This window comes from Falco peregrinus, chromosome 13, assembly GCF_023634155.1.
Source record: "Falco peregrinus isolate bFalPer1 chromosome 13, bFalPer1.pri, whole genome shotgun sequence".
Lineage (NCBI taxonomy): Eukaryota > Metazoa > Chordata > Aves > Falconiformes > Falconidae > Falco > Falco peregrinus.
This window is the reverse complement of record NC_073733.1, coordinates 9,417,363-9,437,212: the sequence shown is the minus strand read 5'-3', so window position 1 is coordinate 9,437,212 and position 19,850 is coordinate 9,417,363. Positions and strand designations below refer to the sequence as shown.

Here is a 19,850-nt window from a genome sequence, read left to right as displayed (position 1 = left end):
GCATTCATGGAAACTTATTAATCTCAGAGCTTCATAGATCCCAACAGACCCAAATCAGGCAAGGGCAGGCATCCTCCGTGCCAAGAGCAGGGTCCTGGCCAGGCACTGGCAGCAGGAACATAAGATCTCTTTCCTGAGCTCACTCAGTCTTCCAGATTTATTTTTAATTCTATCTAATCACCTTGCAGTTTTTTCATGGGTGGTTTCAACCTCCCTGCCTCTCACTGGAGAGGTCACACAAGACAGACAAGACAACAGAAAGGCTGCGCAGCCTTTGCTTGGGGTTTTACTGGTGATGGTTTTACGACTGGGCTGTTTCCCCTCCTGGTTCATTGCACTGCCTTCCTCTCAATATTCATCATTCCTTCTCAATTTCTCAATGCACAGAAAAATCACAGGCGCTGGCTCATGAAAATGCAGATTTCTTTTTCCTCTTCCAAATCCAGCATCATTCTTTTCTTAAGAAGGGGAATTGAGGTTTCAATAGCTTGACTACATCTAATGTGAATTGATGGTAGAGGCAAGCAGCTTAATACTGCATTTCAGCTCTTTCGCATCTGTTGGGAACTCAAGTAAGTTCCCCTTCAGAATGAGTCTCCCCCAGGCACGTGTTGCTCTGCTGATGCCCTAACAGATGCAGCTGATCCCTTTTGCTGTGGAACGCAGCAGCCCCAGTCCAGCCAGGAGGGGAGGAGCCTGCCGAGGATTACGGAGGTGTGAGGAAAGCAAACGGGTGAGGGCAAACCATGAGGACCCTCTTCCCGCACCCCCGGGAAGGGGACACGGCCAGCACCCAGCTGAGGGGGAGGCTCCTCTGGGAGCTCTCAGAAAAGGCAGCCCAAGGATGCAAAGGTGAGAGGAATTTTTCCTTCCCCCTGTGCCTGGATGGGGCAGCAGGGGCTGGACCGCTTACTCAGCAGAACTGGCCAGGACTTCACTGAGTGAGGAGACCAAGTCCCTCCAGGGTATCTGTGGTCCTGAAGGGACACTCCCTCCCAGGGGCTCCTGACCCCTGGTCATGCCTCCAGTTCTCATTCTTTCCCAAATAAAAATTTCCACTAATTCCAGTGTCCCAGACTGCCAGGCCATAAAGCCTTGCAAAAGGAATTATTTGAATAAACACACAGTCTGACCTCCCAAAGGAGGGCAAATAATTAAGCATTAATTTGAGCAACATTTAAAAAACCATTATGGATTTTATTTGCAGATCAGTAACTGCTTAAATGGATGGCTTTAGGGTAAGAGAGTGATGCTTATCCTTACTGGATCGGTAAGGTGTTCTCTGTGGGCAGCTGGTTTTGGACACTTTTTGCTTGTGTTTCTAAGAGCTAAAGGAGGGACTGGTTCAGAGCTAGCCTGGTTTTGTAACACAGACATATTTTAATCAGGGCTAAACTGCTGACAGCATAATGGAACATAATGATGGCACATTTGTTTCACTCACCAGCAATGCAACTGGTGAACCAGAAGCAGATAATTGCAGCTTATAATAAACCAAAAGCATTTATGGTAGGTACTACTAGAGGAGTAAGTGGACCCAATTTCTCCTTGACGTTAGGGTCCCTCAGCCCTAACCCATGTTCCCACCGTGACACTGGAGTTATGGTCTCTCCCGCACCCCTCATATAGTTAAGGACAGTGGGCAAGTCCCGGGAAAAGATGCCAAAGCTAAACCCAAGAGCATTCATCTGACCTATCCTCTCTTGGTTTTCCCTACAGGACAATTCTACATTGCCTCACAGTTCAAAGAGAGCTGATTAACAGAGCAGTAAAAACATTTCCCTGTTTTAAATAATTAAGTTTTTCAGGCAGTTGGCAGAAAGCGGAAAAATTCATGGTACAGCAACCAAAAAAAAAATTAGCTGAAGGGGTGCAAAAAAAAGATAATTAATGCTGGGTACAGTTTTATTTACCTGTCTAAGCACAGCAGGTAAATACCGATGTCCCTGATAATCCAACTGCAAAGCGTGGTGCAGTGTGTGAAGGAGCAGTGAGCTGCTGGCCACCAGTGTCACCAGAGCTGTCTGCCTGCCCCACCGCCTGTCCCTGCCCGGGCAGCTCACTGAAGGGACAGGGTCACCTTTTGGCTTCTTCAGCCCCAGAAATCAGAAGCAGGTATTTCTTTTGGAACATAAAGCTTACAGGGTTTCAGATGTTTTCAGAGCTCAGATCAATGTTGTCCCCATTAATCAGAGAAATATTTCTTCCTCCTCTGAAATCCTACATCAGCTCTTTGTCTCAGATCTTAGAGCAGAGATTTCCACTGGTTAATTATATTGGTTTTCTATAGTTCACCCTCTAGCTGCATGTCCAACAGTGAGTTGCCTGCTTTATCTCCGCTGTACCCCACATCCCAACCCTGCCTGCTACGTTACCTTAAAGCATAAAAAACCCACAGGAACAAAAAATGAATATGGCTCCATCCCTGGGAGCCCTGAGACCCAACACACAGGGAGTGATTAACTGCCTGATTTGTGCAGTACTAGCAACGGTACTCAGGCAAGAATTAGCAACCTAAGGAGAGCACAATAACGCCTTAAATCTTTACCTTGGCAAAGTGGCAGCCTGCATTAATATATAATAGTATAAGCTAAATCAAGGAACATAAATATAGTGGACTACCTCACATCGGCTTCCACGTGGATGCAGAAGTGAAATAATACATTTTCTGATTGGGAAAAAGCCTGAACCGAGACCAGCTTAGTCTTGAAAGACGTATCATACCTGCTTATTTTAATAAGGACTGCTGGCTTTTACCTAGAATAAAACATGCCTGCATGATTTCCTAATTGTTCTATAATTATGATGGAAAAAATGAAGAGAAATGTGTATTTATCCCAAAGCCATTACACTGAACATCTGTGAACTCCAAGTCAGGTAAGGTTACAGCCGGTGATCGACTGTGTTTCGAGTGTAGATTTGGGGGTTGTTACTCTGCGAGTAGATTATTATTATCTATTATCTATTATAGATATTATTATCTATTACAGCACTTTTTTCGTAGAGAACGTGTCAGGTGGAGGCTCTGACAGCAGGTAAGATGCGTTGCCACGTGTGAAGCAGGCAGGTGGGAGTCTGGGTATGGTTTGTATGTGGTATGTGCACGTTGAGCTGGAGTCAGGGCTTGTGGGGAGCTGTGCAGGGGCTCCCGGCTGCCCTCTCCTTGTGGAAGAGCAGGTGAGAGCTGGGTTGCACACGCGACAAACGTATGCACAAGCAGGTGATGTTCTCTCACCGATAAAAGACTGATTGAACAAAGGGTGGTCAGTGAGGACCCACTGTGGAAATCACAAGGAGAAGGGATTACCTGATAGAAAACAACTGCAAGATCAAATAAGTGAGTATTGCTAGAGGCAGGGCAAGAGGTGTTCTGCTGTATCTGCAGAAGGGCCGGGTTTACTGTGGAGCCCAAATCCCTGTGGGAAAGGTGGAGAAACTGTGAGACACGCAGATTTTCAAGCAAAAGCTCAAGTACAACATTGGGGTTAACCTCTGTGAGGTCCCCAAATGCATCCAAGTTGCCAACCTTTCCCTCTTCACCACTCGCTGCATGGCTCACACCAGTACCCAACTTAGCTTAATTGGGACCCAGCCAATTCCCCAGTTGCTCCTTGTTAATTTAGCTCCGCTCAGGCAGGGGTAGTTGGGGGGTTGTGGTTGCTGAGCTCTGTCTGCTTGGCTGCAGCTGCTGTTTTGGGGGTATGTTGCTTGTTTGGGCTCTTCTGGCCTGCTGTTTTCTAGTGGCACTTAGGGACTCTCTGGATGCCCTGGGGTGCCTTAGATCTCGCAAGCTGTTAGACTCGCACAGCAGCATGGCTTCCCTGGACCAGCCCAGCCAGCAGCACCCAGTGCCTGCAGCCAAGGGAGATGGAGAGAGGGTAAGACTTGCCCCTGCAAATGCAGGTAGCTGAAGGTGGGGGGTGACATGGAAAGCCTAGTCCGTCATCATTGTGCTTGGGGTGTACAAGCCCGTGTCTGTCCAGTGGTTTTCCAGCGAAGATGGCCTCAGCAGGTGGTTGCTTTTCAGCTTTGCTCTTCGTGTTGCTTCCTGGGGCTGCCGGGCTGGTTACTGTGGATGGGCTGCTGTAGCTCCAGGGAGGTTACACCTGCCCCAGTGCCCACCCAGGCTCTGTTGGCTTTCACAACCCCCCTGCCTGCTGGGATGGTGGCACGACTTGGCCCTTTCTCTGTCATGAGAGGTAGAGACTCAAGCCCTGTGAAGCCTTTCTAGTTATCTGCCTTGCTGGTTTGTGTGCATCTGTAGGGATGCAGCTGTAAAGAGATAAACAGACCATGGAGATCTCGTAGTTTAATTTCAGATTGTCATCCAGAAGTAATGGGGTAATTATCTTTCTAAATCTGTGTGTTTTGACAATGTAGAAAACAATTAGAAGTCAAGCAGGGGTCATTGACTTGCTTTATTCTTGTTCTAGAACAACAAAATATAAATGATGACATCAACGGTGTGTCAAGGTTGTCAGTAAGCGCAGAAATGTGTCATGTCTCTGTCCTGCCTGGAACGAAGACTTCACCCTTGTGTGCTCTGGGTTCTGTTTGTTAAAATACACCAGGCAGAAGGAAAAGCAAACTGGGGCTCTGTGCTTAGGTGTACCCTAGCCATGCAAGGAGACACGGGTGGAAACTGAGATCCAGGGGTGAGACCCGCTGAGCTAGCTTTGTGTGTGAAGAAGCTGGCTGCTTTGCTGCAGAATAGGAGGTGACAGAGGAGGTGAGTGAACAGGGGGGCCTGAACAGGGCGAGCGATTGATTTAGTTGTAGCAAGTGTGTTTGCAAAGGCTAATCTCTGAAAGCAATTGGCATGATCGGATCCAGCTCTCAATTCATGTATGGTCAGGCTGTTGCCTAGTATTGCCTGCCCATCTCACTTAGCATCCAAAAGCTAGCAGCAGTTTGTGCCAGGAATATGGGATGAGTCATTTGAGCTGTCTTGTTTGAAGAAATCGGGTCCCTGATTGCACTGGTTGTTCAGAAGCCTTCCTCTCTCTCGCTGAGAAGAACAAAGTCTGCCCAGAAGATGTGGAGGGTTTTTTATATATGCAAATAATGTCCTTCACTAAGTTTATTCTTTGCCTAAGTAGGAGTTCAGGGTACCCTCCATGCTTCACAAGACAAAAGATGGTACAAGGCATCTGCACCACGTGAGAGGCTATTTTTAGGCTGGTTATGGGCCTCCTCTAATTTAGCATCACCAGACAGTTCAGGTGAGCAAGTGCCTCTGGAGATGGGCTGGTGCAGAGCAGAATACAGCTTGCTCAGAGCAGAATCAGCTACAGCAGGCAGCCCAGCACTGTCCCGACTTGGGTTTTGAGTATCTCCGAGGATGGAGACTCCACAGCCTCTCTGAGCAACCTGTTCCTTTTTGACAACCCACCCAGTAAAAAAAAAAAACCACAACAAAACAACAACAACAAAAAAATAACCACCAAACTTTCAATTTTGTCACTGTGCCTAGAAAAGTCCATGGAGGAGAGTCTGGCTCCATCTTCTTTGCTTTCCCCCCACCAGATATAAGATCCTCCTGGAACCATCTTAAGAATGGGTGTATTTTTATCTTTTCCAGAAATTGCGGTTCAGCTGTCAAACTTGTAAAAAACCATCCATCTTCTACATCCACCTTTTCCCCTCTCTTCCCCCAACACCATGTTTTTATTGGACTGGTTCTGCCAGCTGTTGCTCTGTTTGCCATCATCCTCTTCTGGAGGGTTGGATGTTTTCCCCGGACGCCAGTCAGCCTCCTTGGCTCTCCACATCCCCCACTTCCCTGCAGCGTGCCGGCTCCCGGGCTGAAGGGTGCTCGTGGTTTGGTGGCCTGCCTTGAGTCACGTACCCAAAGGGTGGCTGGACCTTGGGATAGGGACTGAGTCTTGCTCCTGAGGAGCAAAAGGGTATAAACTTGACTTCCCCTAGTACATATGTTCAGTAAGACAGCAGCTATAGAGCTGCCAAGAGGAACCCAGGAGAAAAATGAAGTGTGGGTTGGGTTGGTTTTTTTTCCTGTTCTCTCATAGATGGAGGCATTCTTCATCTAGCGCTATAAACTGCTAAGCCTCTAGGTCATAAACAAAAGAAATAATTTAAATAATAAAATTATCATTTTAAACCAGGCATAGTCAGCATTACAGCCCTGCTTCCCCCAAGCGCTCAGCGTGTGCCCTGGAGCAGGCACTTGCAGAATTCCCTGCAAGGGCTCGAAGAGGTGTTGGCCCTTAAAAAGAGTCAGGGAAAACAAGGTTAAGGCAGACTTCTCAAATGGTATCAAAGCATCATTTGAACCAACAGCTTGCTCTAAATGCTCTGCCCTGTACTGGGGGCTGGTGGGGTCTGCTGAGCAGGACAGGCTCCTTCCAGGCTGGACCTCTGCGAGCAGATGGTGGGGGATGGGTTGGGGACCAGCTGGAGATAGCCTTCAGTTTCCATAACCAAACCTGCTCCTCCTCTTCTCTCGAATGAGCAGAGTACTGGCTCACAGCTCCGTGTCCTCCACAGCTACTTCTCATGCTGGGGTCAGAGAGAGAAAGTGGGCAAAGGTTCACGCTTCACAGCCAAGCTCCTTTAGAGCTGCAGAGTCTTATTTAGACAAGGAACTGAAAAGCAGAACCCCAAAACAAACAGGTTTTATCCTTTCATATCTTTGTAGCTCTGGGTTTTTTTTCTCTTCCCAAACAAACATTCTCTCTTACATATAAACACTGATATTTCCTTCAATAAACTTCCAGCAGAGGTCTGAAATAGCTGCATCTCTCTAGAAAGTCACATAATTTGAATAATTCCTGCTTCTGACAGGCATTAAGGAAACAGTTGTCTGTAAGTAGAGTACCTCCTGTTTTGCAGTTAAAAAACAAAACAAAAAAAAAAAAGCAAAAAAGCAGTACTTTGAAGAACAAAAATCTCAGAAACTTATGTTTTTTATTGCTGCACTTATGCTCCATTTCACATTTCTACTGGAAATGACAATTTTGAGTTTGAGGAGTTGGCGGACTGTATTTGTGTTAAGCAAAGCAGTGATGTTGCCAGTTGTGTAGAGCAGGTAGGAAACAAAGTTTTAAGCCCTAGGGAAGCTGGCAATGTTTGAATATATGTTGTGGAGTGGGAAAAGTGTGACAAAGTCATAACTATTTTGCAAATCAAAACATTCAGAAAGGTTTCTGCTTAAAAGGGGTCTGCTTTTTGATTGGCGCATCTGTCAAAGCCACCCACTCTTACCTGACTGAAGCTACATGTTCAGAATCACTTAGATTAGAAAAGACCTTTAAGATCATCGAGTCCAACCATTAACCCAGCACTGCCAAGCCCACGCTAACCCATGTCCCTAAGCACCACATCTGCACATCTTTTAAATCCCTTCAGGGATGGTACTTGACCACTTCCCTGGGCAGCCTGTTCCAACACTTGACCACCCTTTTGGTGAAGAAATTTTTCCTAATATCCAACCTAAACATCCCCTGGTGCAACATGATGCTGTTTGCTTTTGTCCTGTCACTTCTTACTTGGCACAAGAGACTGACCCCCACCTGTCTACAGCCTCCCTCCAGGTAGCTGTGGAGAGCAATCAGGTCTCCCCTGAGCCTCCTTTTCTCCAGGCTGAACCCCCCCAGTTCCCCCAGCCTCATACTCTAGACCGTTCAATTACAGTTGCACGAAGCCAACACACATTTTTTTGTTCTAGCGAGCAGGAGCCCTCCTGACAGGCTTTTGGCTGTAAGGTCTTCTGTCCTATCTAGTATGCATGGTGTGTAAATTATTTGGGATGAAACCTTCCCTAATCCCTGCAGTTATTCTGATTTTCTCTGTTTTGGGAATTTTGTAAGAACTTGAAACATCTCTCCATGATCTTACATCATCAAAGCGCACTGATCTTCTTTTTGGTTTATTAGCTTAAAACATCCTGGAGTTTTCATATTTCCTTGCAAGTCAGGCTGGAACTGCCAAGCTTCTCTTTCCCTCTTTGTGGCTGTTCTAACCGAAAAAGAATTAAATTTTGCCCGTCTAATAGCCATGACCTTTTCAATCTCAAGTGCTTGTACTGAATTTCACCTGAGCTAGCAACTTTTCCTCCAGCATCCAGAAAAAACTCTTCGCCCTACAAATAACTTTCACAAATGCAAAAACTGGTCACTAATCAGACGGGAGAAATGTCTGGCATTTGGTGAGACTCGCTAAGCTGGTGGTTTTCAACACGTGCGATGCTGCTAAAGGATGCCTGGGAAGGAAGTTAGCTGATATTTGCAACCAGCCTCTTCCACCACTGGGATGTCTGGGGCAGGGAGGTGATCTGATCAGTAGATATTCAGTAGCACTTAATTTGTTGCTATTGATCTTGCAGCAGAGGTACCAGACGCTGTGATCAAACACCTGGCTGCTCAACCAAGATAAAAGGCTCCTACTTCTGATTTCATTTGCTAATAACATGCTCGTTTTGAGGCTTGTTGTGCAAACCCCACCACCACATAGGGAGGAGGCAAGGGATGCTCTTGGGTTTCAGGGGATTGCCCAGGTGGCTGGACATGCCTCAGCTCACACCCTTGTCAGGGAGAAAGATGCTTTCTGCAGAGCTTGAATTGTACCAGGATAAGCAGGAAGGGAACTGGAGAGAGACAGGGAGCTGAACCGGTGTCCGGCTGGTGGGCAGTTCGTCTGGCAGGAGGAGCTGAAGGCAGCAGAAGCATCCCCTCTGTCCTAAGCAGGCTGGGATGCTCCATGTTTATGTTTTTGTAGTTTTCTAGCCTCACACAGGAAAAAAGACTAGTTATCGTGAGAAGCATGCCATATGTTGTTGCATATGGCTGAAACATCTGCATATGTACCCAGGGATCTGATATATATGATGAGCTTCTGTTACAAATCTAACAGTGGAGGAATTAGCTTTTGGATTTTTTTTTTTTTGTTTTGTTTAATCTCTACCGCTCTTTGAGGGAAGTTAGCTTTCTGGCTTTGCCTTCATGGGATTTCATGAAACCTGTGAGGATCGGTGCACGTAGAAAGTAGAAAGTACTGAGAGTTGTTTGTCCAGGAGCCACCAACACTCCAGCCATTGCTGGGTATGTCTGAAGGCTGAAAGAGTTGTCCAGATTTTTTGTTTTGGACAAAAACTGCTGCTACCAAGCAAGCAGCAGCAGAGCGAAACAGATTCAAACTAAAACTATTCAAACAATCCACACAGATACTTTCGCATCTTCCATCATCCTTTTTGTCCCTAGCTGATTCCTATGACTCATAAATGTAGCTCAATATGAAGAAATCACAGTGTTCTGTGCATCCAATAGTGACATTGTTAAGGTAAAGAATTTAATAGGGTTACAAAACTGAGCTGAACAGCAAAAAAAAAAAAAAAAAAAAATAAATCTGTAGTCATGGCAGTTCAGATGAAATAGGATAAATAATACTGCTCCTCATTTTTAAAGGTGGTCACTGATAACCCAGCTGCCTGGCTAATGTAGGACATTCAGAAGCAGCGGCCACAGGACATCTGTTCATCATATATGGAAAACCTTCCATTTTCCCCAAAGTTATGGTGTCTTCATCAAGATGGAGTTTATAAAACACTGATTCTGTGTTGTGTTCATACAGCAGCTAGCGCAAGGGAATCTCCCATCCCTGCAAAAGTCATTAGGGAAAATACCACAAATCAGTGAATAAAGTGATGTTTGTCTAGTTCCCCACTGAGCTAGGGGGATGGAGCTCCTGAGGAGCCCTGTCATGCGGGGTCTGAAGCACGAAGTGGTTCTCCTAGCCACATGCGAATGCATAAAGATCCACCTCGTTCAGTTGTACTTGTGGTGCAAAATTCTCAATCACATGTAAATTCCCCCAAAGCTTTCAAGCAGATGGTTTTTTTAGGCAGATGGTGTGGGTGGATAAGGGGTGAAGAGATGGAAGATCATCTGACAAAACAAACAGAGGGACTGATTGAACTAGTCCATAAATATAAATGTATTCCCGACAGCATTCTGCGTGCTTCTTTTCATCATCCTACAGAGGGTGGACTACTGATGGGTTCAAGCAGATGGTAGGTGGGGGAAAGCGAGTCATCTGGGTTTGTTTGACTTGTGTTGCTTGCTCCCTGATGGAAGAATTCTTCACCTGCATCCTGCTGTCTCCCATGTGTGAGAAAGGCCGATAATAACGCACACGGGTCCAAGGGGAATGTCTAAAGGTCAGCGTTTGGAGGGTGCTTTCAGGCTGCAGGTGCTGAGGAGCTGCTGTCTGGCAGCATCACAACTAGCAGATCAGAGCAGGAGATGTCCTTGTGCTCTGACCACAGCTGGGGGGTTTTGCCACCTTTCTATTCACACAGCATGTGTAAAGGCCTTACTGGAATATATGATTTATATTACCATTGCAGATTTCAAGTTGGTATTTTGTTTTCATTTCAGGCACCCTGAGACCACAGCCAGGACATATTCTAGCGACACAGCTGGTGGGTCCTACAGCTTGTACCTTACTACTCCGGGCACCGCAGGAGAGCCTAATGTGTGCAGCTGCCTGGAGGGGAGAAGGGCAGGGAGAGAAAAGCCTTGGTCTGAACAACGCTTGACTGCCTATTACACCTCTAGGTTCTCTGGGAATTGCAATGATACCTTTTACTTAAACTCTGACAGAGCCCCTATGACCCAATTCCCTCATGATTTGTAAGATTGAGCTTTAATAAGCTGAAGGTATGCAGAGAAAAGGACAGACTTATTAACTAAGGCAGCTTAATGAGGAGGCATGGGGAGACAACTCCATCCTGCCTTTTTGCCAGGTGATGCCCCAGCATCTCAGGAACGTGGTGTGGGTGTGTGGGCAAAGAGGGAGGGAGTCATCCCGGAGCAAACCAGGAGCAGGGCGCTATCCGCACCTTGGTAAAGGTGAAGGTCTAGGTCACAAGGGTGGTCACAGCCTCATGAAAGGGCTCATCTGAGGTGGGTGGAACCTTGCTGTTAACTTTATCTTAATCTTTCAGGTTTAGCTCTTTGCAACTGTTGTTGCATAGCTGCTTTAAAATACTTTTTCAAAATATTCTTCCTAAAGCTTGCCAAGCAGCAGTGCTGGCTGCGGGCTTGCATTTCTCCAGCACCTGTGGGACTGTCACTGCTCCGGGTGCGTGGCCCGGGACCGGGCTGCTGTGGGGAGCTGAGCTGGGCAGGCAGCGGCACTGCCTTCCCCGGGCACAGCTGGGGCTGGAGGAGATGCTCTGAATCCCAGGCAGAAGTCTGGGGGTCTCGGCTGTTTTCAGCTCTCAGGTGGGACCCCTGAGGGGCTTTGTGGGGTTTAATCCCTTAAACTCACAGGGCTCATGCTTGCTGCAGGGAGTTGCCTGCAGTGCTGCGGGCTCAGGCAGGGTGAGGGGGTGGCAAAGGAGATCAGAGGCATTACCGGGCATTCCTGAAAATAGTCCCTTATGAAACAGCCTCCCTCCATGCATACAAGTCCCTACTCAGAGGGAAGCAGTGGTAGGAAGATGGGATTACTCACTCCCGCCCTACAAGCAGGTGAAGAGCTGGCAGTACCCAAGGGCAGAAGTGTTGCTGCTCTGTGCCTGCTGCCAGCCCGTGGTGAGGCAGGCTGCCGAGCCCCCCCTTCTCTGCAGCAGCGTTGCAACAAGTCTTTAAGGCACGTCTGACGTGCCGCTTTAATGCTCCAGCAGAGTTCCTCAACATCACGCTTGATGGGGAGATGACTGAATGTATTACAGCATATCAAAGGGTTGACTGCCCGTCCAGGGCAACACTCGCAAATCTTTCCAACTGACGGAATTGTTTCAAGACAGCTATAATTAGGTGTAATAACTGCAGTCATAATTGAATCTCCTCATAATGGGGATATCTGCTGCTTAATTCGGTATTAAAATGATCTACTTCAATATTGAACCAACACTTCAGAGAAATCCATGAAAAAAATACATTGTAAAACCATCAGATTTGTGCAGGTCTCGGGTGAAAACTATTGAAAACATGAGAGAAAAGAGCCCAGACTGAAGCCTTGTACTTCAAAATAACACAAGGTAAGAAATAATGTATCATCAGTTTATTCAGTATCGCTTGCAACCTGCTATTATATGTCAGAGAAAAGAGAGCATATGATTCCTACAGAAGGTTTCTTGGATGGCAAAGATTCCTAGATACTGCTTAATTATCACGTGCCAATAGCTCAGCATTTGTGGAAGGTGTCATCTAATTAAACCAGAATTTTTAAGTACCAGACAGCATGAAGACCAGTAATAAGAGAGCAAGTTCCGTCTGTATTACAGATGGGATGTGCAACTCTAATAGTATGGCTTTAGGCAATATTTAATTGAGTAGTTAAATTATCTTTTCCAGACGGGAAAATAAATTACTGCTCATCTCTCCAATTTATTTTAGCTTCTCCACATTCTGTTTCCTGAGGGAGTGGTGAGGGAGTGTGGGACATCCCCAAATATGCCCAGGATGATTTATTCTCCCCATGCACCATAACTCTTCCGTCAAGGAGAATGGCTTATAGGCATGTGGAAGTTGGTGTGTACGTAACAGCAGCTGTATGCTCCTCTTTCTTTTAAGGGATGTGCTGCTAATTGCTGTGGTGGGATCACAGAGATCCAGTTATACACTTACATGTGTGTGTTTTTATATATATTTTAAAAAAGCATACACGCCAGAGAAAGAATTGCTAGTTGCACATGCTGTAGTCAAATCCAGAGCGCATGTCCTGCCGGGGCTGTGCAGTTGGCCCAAGGAAGTTTTCCAAGCTCTGAGACAACCTGAAAAATCTTCCGTTTGACTCACATCATTTTGTAGAATGGGATTATGTGGGGAAATTGTGTCAAAGTCCAGACTGTCATTCCTCAGGTTGCCCAAACTCAGCCAAATCAGAACACAGAAATGCATGATGCTCTGCATGGTGCATGGGAGCAGAACTGAAAATATTGGGAAATTACTGTTAATTACTTATCAGATCCCCACAATAACAGGTTTCCAGGCTGGATGAACTTTCCCCGCAGTCAACTGTCTGCATGCCAGGATAGCCCTGTGAGGGCTGTATGAGCTTTCGTGCTTTACACTGACTACAGGAGCACAGCAGGTATTGGATCTGGCATGAAATCTGCTGCCACAAAGTCATTCCTCGGAAAGTCTTGAGCAGATCCGAGTCAGCTGCTTGGGCTGGGACCAGCCTGCTGCTTTGTGGCGTGTGGCTGTGATGGTTTTGACTGAGTGCTCCAAGCCTGAAAACGGATTTCTCACTTTTTGCAGAACCACAGCCCGAATCCCCTGTGACTTCTGAATATTTTTGGACGTAGTAACAGGGCCATGTGTAAGGCAGAGTGCTGGACTCAGTCTGCCCATTTCCAACCAAAGTCACAACTTGCTTTCCAGCTGGCTAGTTCCCAGTCACGGGTCTTGGCTGTGGGCTGGATGAGATAATCATGTTCTCCTTGTGTGGCCTGAAATTCCACCAAAATTCTGGTGGGAAGAGGAAGGAGAAGTAGCTTTTACAGCTCCTTGGGAAGAGAGGCTCTGTATCAGTGCAGGATGATCTTGTTGTTATTGGAGTATTATTACATCTGAGAGTGACTTAAGGGACTAGAGAAAATGGCTTTTAAAATTACAGGTGGTCTATTTTTCCCCTTGGTAAAGGGGTTTTTTCTAACAAAGTTAATAAAAGATTGCTTTAATGAATATGGATGCTTTTGTTGTATCGCCTGGGAACTCCATGGGCTGTAGAAGAAGATGTCTTCAGGGGGAAATGCTAACTAGAAAAGCAGACGGTGCTAAGCTGACATAACTGAAATGTTTCTCTCCAGACACGCTAAGCAGAGAGTGCTTCCAGGCTGCAGGAATGCAGTGTGGTTGGCAGGAGCCTGGAAGACTCCTGTGCTTGGTCTCAGTTTTCACCTGCGCTGATCCCTTTAGTGACCACACAGCTGAGCTGCTTCCCGTTTGCCCAGAGGTGCTTAACAGTGAGCAGAGATGGGTCTATGGGAAGGGGCAAGGAAAATCTGCTTATCCACAGAAAGGTTGGGACCCTGGGTTTGATAAAAGTCCCAGTGGACACTTTAATGCTGCAAATCTGCTCCACAGGCAGGAGCATCCCCACCTCTTCCCTCCCACTCTGGCAACCTGCTCTTCTGCCTTTGATCTTGACCTTGCTTTCTCTTAACCAAACAGACTTCAACAGCTCTGCAGTCCCTCCCGTGAGGAGGAGGTTTGCTTCGCTTTGCTCGGTTCCTCTTTTCACTGCCCTGCAGGTATCTGATAGAGATGGAGCAGACTGCACCTTGCGCATGTGCGAGGCAGGGACCCTGGCCACCAGCCATGGCCAGCGCTCCGCCCTGGGACCTCTGCGTAGGAAGGGGTAAGAAAACAGCCTCTCCAAACAGTGGGTTCCAGGCCAGTGGCCTCATCATCCTTTCAGAGTCCAGCTGTAAAGGCATGGCTCCTTGGGAAAGAATGGGTTCATCTGCCAAGGGGAATTTCCCTCTGCCAGCACCAATATGTGCAGAGCTGGAATTTAGCCCTTCCACCTGCACCAGAAAGGATGTATGTTCACATAATGGCAATTTCATTTTTAAATTGAGTGAGCATAGATGCTCTCTAAGCTGCCTGGAACATGAATTCAATACACACATTTTCTGAAACAGGAGTTACTAGCCAACTCCTTTTCAATAAGCCTCTCTCTCTTAGACCAGTCAAAGTTTAAACCTTACGAGCAGCCACCCCTGAGGCACTGTTCTGTGGCAGGATCAATGCTTTAAGGGGTTGCTGCACAGTGAGGATGCAAGGCTGCTTCTGCACCCAGGACTATACATCAGCAGTAAATTTAATCTCCAGATATATTTTACTGCATCTCCTTGCATGTCCATAAATGATGTTCCATATTGGCATTGCAGAAACACTAAATGCTCACTATTTCTACATTTTTGTTAATTAAAATGTATTTAAAGCCTGAGTACAGATCAACACTGGATTCTAGTGATTTGTTGCTCGCAGTGGTGAGCACTCATTGCCTTTCAGTTCTTGTGCATGCTTCCTGGTTGCAACAGAAGACTTATTTTACTTTCTGGCTTTGAATCTAATAGCTAAAATGCTTTTTTTTTTTTTTTTTTTTTTTTTTAAAGCCTTGACTTCAAAGCTGATTTTCTCTGCCTTTCAGATCCTTCCTTTAGGATGGAGTACCCTGCTGTTGACTCTGCAATAAACTGCTCATTAGAAAGACATCCTGACAGTAATGGATAGACACAGATCTGTTTCTGCTCCTGTACTTTCTGCTCAGGCTGCTCCAAAGGCTGATGGATTTGGGAGAAGCTTAGCTCCAATTTCATTTTTTTAGTGTGAACCAAAGTCTGCTGGAAAGGTACAATTTACTCTCCTCCATCAGCCACAGAATAGATGAAAAATGGATGAGGATATGATTAAGCAGGTGTGGGAGAGCTCTTCCCTATGGAAACCCTGGGGACCAAAGTGGGCTGCAAGAGTGAAAAAAGAGGTAACAGATGACATTGGTCCCTCTGTACGCAAGCCCTGCAGAATGGCATAAGATGCTAATGGTCCCCTGGGATACCTGGCTCCCCTGAGCAAGTCCCAAAAGCCCTGTGAAGTGCGAGTTCCTGGGGTCTGGCCACAGGTCTGTCACCTGTGCAATGCAGCATGCTGTTGTGGAGGCGACTTATTTTAGAAATCCAGTTTAGGGGCTCTACTGGAGGTACTGGCTCATAGAAGTCGAGCTGAGTAGGTGGCTGTTGCTGCCAACACAGCTGTGCCTCTGCACTGGAGCTGTGCTGAAGAGCTCTGAGTCACCCAACAGAGAAGTACCACACAGGCTCTAGCCTCTCACCTCTTGTGTACAAGACCATGAGACAAGCAGCCATGTGTGCACTTTCTGTTTCATTGTGGATTTTTTGAACTAAAACCAAGCAGAACTGGAGGTGCTGACTGTGCAGGGCTCAGGCGGCGAGGGACACACAGGTTGGCTGTGCCAGCAGGCTTCACCTGCAGCTTGGGTCCTCTGATCCTCTCCTCCCTGATGCTCCAGGACTTGCTGGTGTGGATGGTGAGACCACTGGTACATTTTCATGGGTGGTACTTTTTACTTTTCAGGTAACATTCTTTCAGGGTTCATCTTTTACAAGCTCTTATGCTCAGTGATAGTTTTTGTAAAGAGTTTGTGCTAGTACCTGCCCACAGCAGGGCAGGCAGGGTCTGGGCACTTGCTGTTCTCTGCCCTTTCAAAGAGATGTTGACGTGGCACGATGGGATGCTGTGGGAAGAAATGGGAGCTTTCTCAAACTGCCCGCTGAGCTCTGCAGTGATTCATACCCTTTCAAAGGCTATTTTAATGCAGGAGCACTGAATTTGCACTTACACTGCTTCTGGCATCTCAGCTATCTCAATATTGAGAAATAGCACTCACACTCCTGCTGTAGGGTGATGACTCTTCCAGGGTCACCATGATGCCTGCGTCTCAACATCTCCTAGTATGAAAATTGTATCTGCCTACAAGGGAAACTAGTTGTTATTTGTGATCCAGACAGGGTTCAGCTCCTTGGGCTGCTCAAGGAGAAGATGCATGAAAGTTGCGGACCTTTATGCTAGTGCTCACGGCCACCCTGGGGCTCCCTGGAGGGCATGGCCAGGCCTCCTGGGCTCCACCAACCTTCAGTCACTCTGCAGGAGCTGTAGCTGAGCTGTGCTTGGAGGGATCAGAGCACTGCGTACCAACCCGGCCAGGCACTGGCCCAGGTATGGGGCATTTGCAGCCCTCCCGAGGCGGCAATGCCAAAAAGGAAACTGCCTGGAGCAGCTGGCTGAGGCTTCTGCAACACCACCTCCATCTCCCCGCAGTTGGGCTGCTCACAGCTGCGCTGACCCCACTGCTGCAGTGACTTGTTCCACATGCAGCATCACCAGTTGTCTCTGAGAACCTGAATCTGCCACAAGTTGTTGCCTGATACCCAAATTAATCACGCAGTCCCGGGTTTGCTGTTTGCTGCCCAGCCACCTGATCCATCCCCCTCCCGTTGGCTGGGGGTCTGACCCAGCTCTGAGCTCACTGTTCTCTCTGTCTTGGCTGAATGCCTAGAGTTTCCGGAGGGGATACAGGGCTGAGCCATCACCAAACCAGAAAAAGCAGCGTGCCTTTTTAGCAGATCCACACCCAGAGCATCGCTGCTCTGTGTCTGCTCTTCAGTGTCTCCAGTTTAGTTCTTACACCGTTAACTTTAGCTCTTCTTGTCATCGTGCTGTCTCACACCCCATTGAGAACGAGCATGCTGCTGAAGTTCACACCCCTCCCCTTGCAGTGTGGCACTTCAAAGAAGTCCATGTAGTAACACAAGTGATTTTTATGAAGTTGTAGGACTGTATTTCATTCTCTGAAGGAACACTTACTTCACATGAAGGCTTTGACATCTTTATAGAAATGGCTATAACTGTGTTATTTCATATGAGGAAGAATTTATTAAGCCTAGATCTGGATCCCCTTTTTATATTATGCAAATGACTAATAACAAGCCTTCTTCATTACCAGCTCAGAGCTCAGGCCAGGGCTATTAAACCCTGCTTCCCTTCGGTCTGTGTCTATCGGAGTGCCACATTAGGCTGCAACCTAATCAGAATTCATAAAACCAGCCCAGGCTCATACTGGGATACGAGGCTGCAAAATTAAAACCTGAGTTGCAGAACACGATGTTTCTTTGGCTATTGTGAGAGGAGCAAGCCGAGGTATTTTGGGGCACGGCGTGTTGAATGAGGCATGACGCCACCTTGATTACTTGTGATTATGAAAAATTTCACCACAACCATACAGTGAGGGGGAAAAAAAAGTACAGGTTCATTTATCTCACTGCTCTGGTCAGATTACACATCGGGCAAAAACATCCTGCTTTCTGTGTTTTTCAGGAGTGGTTTCCACTGCGTGCCATCCAGCCATGCAATCTTCTCCTTGAACGCTGCTACTCCTTGCTCTGCTCTCTGCTTTTGCCCCGGAGGTGGCTACAGAGGAGGGCTGGGGTGCCTGTGACGTTCGGCAGAGCTGCGTGGGACATGCCTGGGAGGAGCTCACTGCACCTCCAGTGATGTTGCGACCTTCACACTTGTAAGACTTGTGCTTGGTTCCCTGAAAAATCTTTCAGTTTTGTTTGGGGGTTCCGTGATATGCTAGAAGTTTAAAAGCAAATAGGACCTTTCCTATTGGCACATGAAGCCAACGGAGCAGCAATGTGCCTAAGAGAGTAGTCATCCCAGGCTCGTCTGTTGCTGGATATTTGGGGGCAGTCCTCTGCAAGGCAGATGTGAATTTGAACTTTTATGATGTATCCCAGAAAAAAAGCCTGTTTCTCCTCAATCTGGGATGACCACCCAACCACTGCAACTGGATAAATGTGCTAGGGAGAATACTTGCTTCTCTGGCTTCCGCATGCTCTGAAAACACCAGCTGAATCAAGCCCTGTAGGTGAGAAAACTAGAGGAAGGACCTTATTTGTGGATGTGGATGGGATTTTGTGGGGGATAAGCATTTCTGTGGATGGATCCAGCCCAACTGATCTGAAGTGGCATGTGCTAAGTGAAAAAATACATATCTGAGGGAGTTCCAGGACATAATTTAATGGAAGAAAGGGAGAAGAAAAAGGCATTCCGGTGAGTTTCATTTTCTTTGCAGGGGAAAGCTACCAACACTCTTCCCAGAGCAATTCCAGGAACTGTAATTATGCTTGTGTGTATCAAAGGAGAAGTGTGTTTACACCTGACCTAGTCTCTGGGTAGATGAGATGTTCTGTCTTGGGAAATTGTCACCTTCAGGCTGGTTGCTCTCACATAACTATTGCAGAGCACAAATTTCCCCCGTGGTGTGGTCGTAGCAATCTGCCAATATTCACCCAAGGCAACAGCGGCCTTTTCTGCTTCCATGGCCTTCAGGGCAGGCTCTGGCTTGACAAATAGTGCTAATATTAATGGCACAGATTCTTCAGAGCTTGGTCTGTGATTTCCATTACATAGCATTAACTTAAAAAAAAAAAAAAAAAAAGAGAGAGAGAAAAATACTAGTATCCCAGCAAAACGCAGTGCTAATTTAGATAGATGGTAATTACCTGCACTAAAATTGAGATTGGATGGGAGCATCAGTAGCTCCCGCTTTTCCTGAGCTCCTGTGCAGCCTTTTGCTAGCGCCCCTGGGCACGGCCCAGCTCCGCTGCCATGCCATGTGCCTGCGGTGCTGGTGCGAGGACAGCCACGTGCTGCCATGTGCCACATGCCCGTGGTGCTGGTGCGAGGACAGCCGCGTGCTGCCTTGGGGCTCTGCTTGCCGCTGGGTCCCCGCGGCACCGCTGTGGTTTGAGCCGGCGTGCGGTGGCCTGGCGAGCAAAGAGGGTAAGGAGTGTAAAATGGGAGAGTCTGTCAATGAGAAGTGGACAGTGGATTTGAAAATATTAGGCAATGAAGCACTTTTTTCCCCCTTTAGCAGCCAGAAGGAAATGTCCATGGTTAGGGCTCAGTGGCGTTTCGGTCTCTACTGAAATAATTTGGGAAAAGCGCAGCCTGCTCCTACCCGGGGCCCAGAGCCGCCGCCGCAGGGAAGCGCGGTTAAACCCCCCGCCCCCTGCCCCGAGAGGGTACCGGGGCTCTCGCCGCACCCCAGCCTGGCGGTGGGGGCTCGGGGGGCAGGGGCACCCCGCAGGCTGCCTGCACGCGGGTGGGGGGTGCGCGCCTGTAGGGGTGCACCCGTGCGTGCCTGTGGGGGTGCGCGTGCCCGCGCCCCTGTGTGCGCGCCCCTGTGTGCGCGCCCCTGTGTGCGCGCCCCTGTGTGCGCGCCCCTGTGTGCGCGCCCCTGTGTGCGCGCCCCTGTGTGCGCGCCCCTGTGTGCGCGCCGTGGGCGGC

The 19,850-nt window shown here is 47.6% G+C and overlaps 1 long non-coding RNA gene across 1 annotated transcript in view; it reads left to right on the top strand.

Moving 5' to 3' along the window:
• The window catches only part of LOC114013125 (uncharacterized), a 75,126-nt gene extending 55,514 nt beyond the window's left edge, over positions 1-19,612 (top strand). The window contains exons 10-12 of the long non-coding RNA XR_008749689.1: positions 10,395-12,004; positions 15,130-16,038; positions 17,874-19,612. This is a non-coding gene — a long non-coding RNA (uncharacterized LOC114013125). The remainder of the gene's footprint in view (positions 1-10,394; positions 12,005-15,129; positions 16,039-17,873) is intronic.
• Positions 19,613-19,850: the final 238 nt, after the last annotated feature.